Raw genomic sequence first — 6,076 nt, 5'->3', positions numbered from 1 at the left:
ACAACACACATAACTACCTCTCCCTCAGACGTTGGCTTGGACTTTTCCAGGACTGACAAATCCCTCAGAGAAGTCACTGTATTTGCCAGATAAAAAGTTGTTGCCCTTTCCCCCCACACCTTTGGTGATTCTGCAGAAGCTGCTGCGGGTGTTGAGGATGAATTATTTTCTTTTTGCCAATGCATGAGGGTGCTAAAGTGCAATTCAGCAGCCAGGCAGCTGCAGAATTGTTTTGTTTCCCAGCTGAAACAGGGAAATTGTCGCTGAAACTATTAGGAAACTGAAATTAGCACAGCACGAAAACTGGTGGCATACACTGTGCCTGCTCCCAGTTTGATAGCGAGTTGGGAAAGTCATACGAAAAACATAAAACCCAGTCAGGAAAAAAAGTTAAAGACCAAAGCCTCCCATCAGTCCTTCCCTGAGTTTGTTTCCCCAGTGGAACGGGACTTGCCCTTGGGTTAGAAGGGCCAGTGAGCAGCTGGGGACAAGTCTCTGAACCCCCTGCAGGAGGCTGGAGCCTCTCCATCCAGGCTGCTTTTCAGGGTGGCAGGTTGCAACTGAGCCACACTAGAGTCACAGCAGCCCTGTGCCTCTTCCAGGTGGTCCAATACTCCTCACGGAGTGCCCTCGCTGGTCGGCAGCCAGGCTTGCCCACCTGGAACACATGCCGTGTCTCACATCACTGCCTCCTCTTGTAACTCAGCTCCTTGTCCTTTATAGGCAGCAGCGATAAGTGTCTGCAGCACAGACCCTCCAGCCTGTTCCCTTTGTTATTTTAGCTAGTTTTAGGTTTAAACAATTTTTCTGGTCATTATTCTCACCCTAAATATTTGGGTAATAGGAGTCAAAACAAGGTGGGCGCTGACTGACTGGTGCATGCCTGACCTACAGCAAAGCCAAAAGACAACTTCAGGCTGGCCCCACCATGTGTCAGTCCAAACGAGAGCCATGTCCACATTTGTACTGTGGTGTTCAGACTTTTCAGATTGAGCTCTTCTCTCTCCCAGATGCAGGTGCCCCACTCTGCGCTGGTGGACACAGCAGGCAGAATTGGTGGGGCTTCCTCAGATCCCAGTTCCCACTTGATGGCTTCTGACTGCCAGGGGATCCCTGCTGGGACGCAGGACATATACATGGGCCAGCAAACCCCTCCGGAGCAAGGGCTCTTCCTTAAGGACTGCTGCAGGGAACGATTTCTTTTGATTTTTTCTGAAATATTCAGAGCACAGTCCTCTTCCAGATGGGCTCCCTAACAAACCACAAAGCCCCACACTGGCTTTTATGCCAGCACATTGTCCTCTTCCCAGCAAACCCCTCTTACCTGAGCGTGCTGCGGGTGCCAAATCCCTTCACCTGCGCGTGTGGGAGACGGGGCAGAGGAACGGCAATATCCAGCCTTCAGTGGAAGCCGGCTGGGAGAGCCCTCTGCGGTGGGACCCCAGAGCTCTGCCCGGCTCCCTGGGACTGTGCCCGGGGGTCGTGAGGCACGGACGGGGCTTGGTGGCTTTTATTCCTGCTGGCCTGCCGCTCTCACAGCTCTCGACGGCAGCACCGTGGGAGCTGTGGGATGCGGGAGCGCTTGCCGGCGGAGCCCATCCTCATTAGTTTCCCACTCCCACGGCTGGCTGGAGCCACAGCCCACCCTGTGCCGTTTCAGGGTGACAGCAGGGGGAAGCAAAGGACCCCACACAACTGTGACTGTACAGGAGGGGGGAAAAAACCAACACATTTCTTTTGCTAAGTCTTTTCTTTTAGAGAGGAAAAAAGTAATTTATTCAGAGATCAGTAGAGAGTGTAAGTAGGTGGTTTGTTCTTCATGAAATTCCACACCCCCCCCCCCCCCCCCGCCTTTTCCCCATCAATGCAGCTGATAGAGCTCTTTGCAGACTGGCACATGTATCGCCTTAGCTGTTGGCTCGTTTATGTTTAGTGTCACCCTGGCAGAGGTCTGTTTGTTAGGTGGTTACCTCCTAGGTCACCTTCCCATCAGCAGGTGACCATCTGGCCTCCCGGGTGTAGTTATAGGTGTGGATAATCTGCTGGAAAGCCCTAGTTTCTGCACAAGTAGAAGTGTGGGGTTTGAGGGAGAGCACCTCTGCAGGAGGAATGACAGCATTGGTAAAGGTTGATGTGTGTTTTGAGTCTGGTCAGGAAGGCCTCGCAAGAAAGAAAAGGTTACCTGCTGCATTAGTCATCAGCAGGGAGCTGACAAAGTGCCTGCTCCAGCTCAGAAGGAACAATTCTGCCTTCAGCTGCCAGGTTTGCACATTTCATCACCAATAGAACTCCCACTGCTACGCCTTTTGCATTAAGAAAATGGGTCCACACTGGGTCAGCCGAGGTAAAGAAAATGATGATGTTTGATGGGTAACTTTGCATGCTGCTGGGCCAGCACACGCACAAACACAGCCACAGGCTGCTTCTTACATTCTCTGTGCTTTTCCCTCAGCAAAGTCCAATATGCTGGAAAAAGCCCTGCCCTCATGGTGGTGTGACTGCCTGATTGCTGCAGCATTGCAGAGTGAAAATTTTGGTGGAGGAAGTCTGGCAGTGAAGCAGAAGGTGAGACTGTGGCCTTTATCCATTGCAGTGAAGCAGGGGTTCGTTTGAGCACTTGGACAAGGGAGCCATGCACTGTGCACAGGCAATGAAGGGAACAGGGGCATTCTTCTGGAAGACTCTGGTGCTCTTCACCAGTGCTGGAAGAGGCACAGAAAGAAGAGACTGAGACACACCATCCAAGTGGCCAAACTGGACATCTGGGCTTTCTGTGCTCCTAGTTCTTCTTTCCTTCAGTGTAATAAAGCTTCTTCTCCCAGCAGAGAAAGCTGTTTTCCCAGTGGTTATTCCCAGGCCAGTGCCTGGCATTAGATATCAGCAAGGATTTCAGTTATGTCCAATATCACTGTCCACTTTTGGGGTGCCGTTCCTCACCCTTCACAAAGCTCTGAGGCAAGTGTGGGTTGCCTGTGTCTGCTAGGTGATGCCACAGGGTCACACATCTTAACCCACGGCATTCCAGCTTATGTGCTGCTCTCCTTGTGACTGCTGAGGTCCTGGCCAAGCTGAGCAAAGGGACTCTGTAATGCTGCCACTGAAGGCACAAGCCAGAGCATGCTGTCCACAAACATAGCCCCCCTCAGACCAGGAGGGACTTCTACATCCCCACATAAACCCTACATTTGGGGTCGTTTCACCAGGTGCCTTTTTGGAAGGGGTTGCACCTCACCATGAATTTTCCTGGGTACGTAATGGTTATCAGGGAGAGGGAAAGGGCCATGAAGAGATGCTGTCTCCTTTCCAGTTTGTGTTCATGTTCAGTTTATTTTCACCTCTGTATAGGGTGAGCATTTTGCCACAGGGCCTTCTCCTAACTTGATGACTCAGAAGTCAAAATCAACATAGAAATAGTCCCCCATCTCCTACATAATTTTTTCTTTTCAAATTGGAAAAGCCTGTCTGTTTTTGTAAATGCTGGATGGAATCACAAATGTTATATTTTCTTGTATAAATTATCCTTGTGTATTGAAATATAAACAGCCAGTGGGAAAGAAATTCAGTGTACATTTCTTTCATTGTTCAAGGCAAAAAAAAGTGTACTTATCTGCTGAGAAATACTTTGCTTGTGCAGTGGAAACCAGTCATCAATACCAACTTGCCAGCATTTTAATGATCGCCTGTAGGAATCCTGGAAGTTATAACATTCAATCATCACAAGAAGATCATAGAAAAAAATAACAGGGACCAAGAGCTCCTGTGGCAAGTAGCCAGTGTTGACAGTGACATTTAGTAGTACCATTAAATTGCTTGATTCTGATGTTGTGGAAGGAAAATTTCAAGGCAGCCTTAGGAAGATACTGGGACTAGAAGTGCTATGGATGCAGCGAGTCACTGTGTGCCCAGCCTGAAGTCCCCTGGGCTCTGAGAGACATGAGGTGACCATCTCCATCCCCTGGGACGGTCTGGAAACTGCAGAGCTTGATGCAGGGCAGAAACTGTGAAATGCTTGTGCCTGCTGATACCCACAAGATCCGACCAGGCACTTTTCTCTCATGTGCATCACTGACAAAATGTTTTGTGTGGCTGTCACTATAAATTACAGCAGCCGGTGAAGCCTGCTGCTGTGGATGTTTCAGATCCTTGGCTTCATCCCACAAGACTGTCTTGGGGAAGGGATGTTTATGTGCTGGTCTCCGTGGCAGTTTACTTGGCAATGCCCAAGAGGTAAGGCAGAAAATGAGAAAATATCAGACTGTCTGCTTCACACTTTCCTTTACTCAGGATAATTTATCACCATGTAATCAAGGCCTGAGGAATAGAGAGACAAAAGACAAAGTGTGCTGGATAACCTCTGGGGAGGGTAACTTTATTAAAGTCTAGTAAGGGACAGCTGCTCGTGTTGCAGCTTTCACTCAGTCAGGTTATTCAAAGGGTCTCTTTTTCTACTTTAAATATGTATCACACAAGCAGAATAGGACTAGATTTGCCTTGGTTTTGTAGGAAAGATTACAAGACACCAAGGAAGCAGCTGTGACTTGGGGTACCTGTGAGCCTCTACCCCAGATGCTGGAGGATAATCCTGGGAAATTAACAATAGATATTCCCTGAATAGATATTCCCATTGTCCATCTGAAGCATGGTAATGAGCCAGATGTCCTCACCTCATTTGTTTGTATCACTGAGTCTTCAATTATCTGAGTTCAATTCACTGAGTCTTCTACCAAATTCAATCAAAAATGGCAAATAGATAGAGGGAACAACCAGATAGCAGAACCCAAGGCAACAAGTGCACATGGTGTCCTTTAGAAAGCCAGGCTGAACAAAATAACTCCAGTGCCTGAAAAGATACTAATGGAATTACTTCCTTAGGAATGTTTGCTGGTTTCCTATAGGAAAAAAAAAATCATTTTTATCAAATGGCATTCATCAGAGATTGTTTTCTACTGCTAGTTCAGGAGGTGAACCTGTGTGTTATTCTGTGTAAAGGCAATTTTTCTTTAAATATTAAATACCTTTCTTTAAAAATTCCAGTCCTCTGTTCCCCTGCTTATCCATCAAAGTAACAAATAGCCCAAATAAATTTCAGCAAAATTTACCCACAAACCCAGAATATTAACTGGGAAATTCCAGTACTCCTGCAACTTGCAGTAAAAAAAAAGTGGAACTACTAAAAATATAAAAGCCAAAGCCCCTATTGAAGTCCATGTATTCTTTGTTTATGCCACTACAGAGTGTGCTAGACAAATGTGTAGAGTTTGCAAAACCCTTTGGGTGTCCCTGAAAAATGAATTTGGGGATAAAAAGATTAGCTCCTCACACAAGGGCGCAATAAAGCTACTGAACATTTCTGTCTTAATTGTACTTTTGTGCTAGAGTATAAGAGGAAAGTTACCACAGCTGAATAAAATGCTAAACTCTCCTAGCAGCAGAATACCTCCTTTAATATAACAGCAGGAATATAAACCTCTCACTTGTAAGATATAGTTGACAAAAAAGGCTTATAACTCACAGAGGTTTTACACAGGATGAAAAAAAGCCTATGAAATTACTATTCTTGAAATATGATAATCTAAATCAGCAGTTTAATTTGCACTTCTGCATATCAGAGTTAATATTTCCATTGCATACAGACATAATAAAAAGTGCTGTTCCATTGACAACAGAAGATAACATTGTACATTTTTATTTTTTTGAACTTCATTTTCTCACTCATGAAATATGCCTTTTGCCACCTTTCAGTGCATTTGTCCTCCTCAGCTGGAGGATAGTGAACCACATTTAACACCATATCTGTTCAAGACAACTGAATATTCTGACACTCCAAAAGGGAGGAGCACAATCCCTACTTGTAACCTTAACTCCTATGAAACAGAACCCTGTGTTTGCTGTAATTATGGTGAATGATAAGGAGAAAAGCAGGAACACCACAAATGAGCTAGGATGGAGTTCAGTGCAGTATCAACATGTGTGGAGTGAGGAGTCTTCCAGTTGCAGTTGTCTGAATATGTGATTTCTGGAAAGAAAAAGGAAAATCATTTAAAAAAAGAGAGGTATGGTAAATCTGTTTTTTCAG

The sequence above is a fragment of the Sylvia atricapilla genome, chromosome 2 (assembly GCF_009819655.1).
Source record: "Sylvia atricapilla isolate bSylAtr1 chromosome 2, bSylAtr1.pri, whole genome shotgun sequence".
NCBI lineage: Eukaryota > Metazoa > Chordata > Aves > Passeriformes > Sylviidae > Sylvia > Sylvia atricapilla.
The sequence above is the reverse complement of the archived record's forward strand: the minus strand, read 5'-3'. Positions refer to the sequence as shown.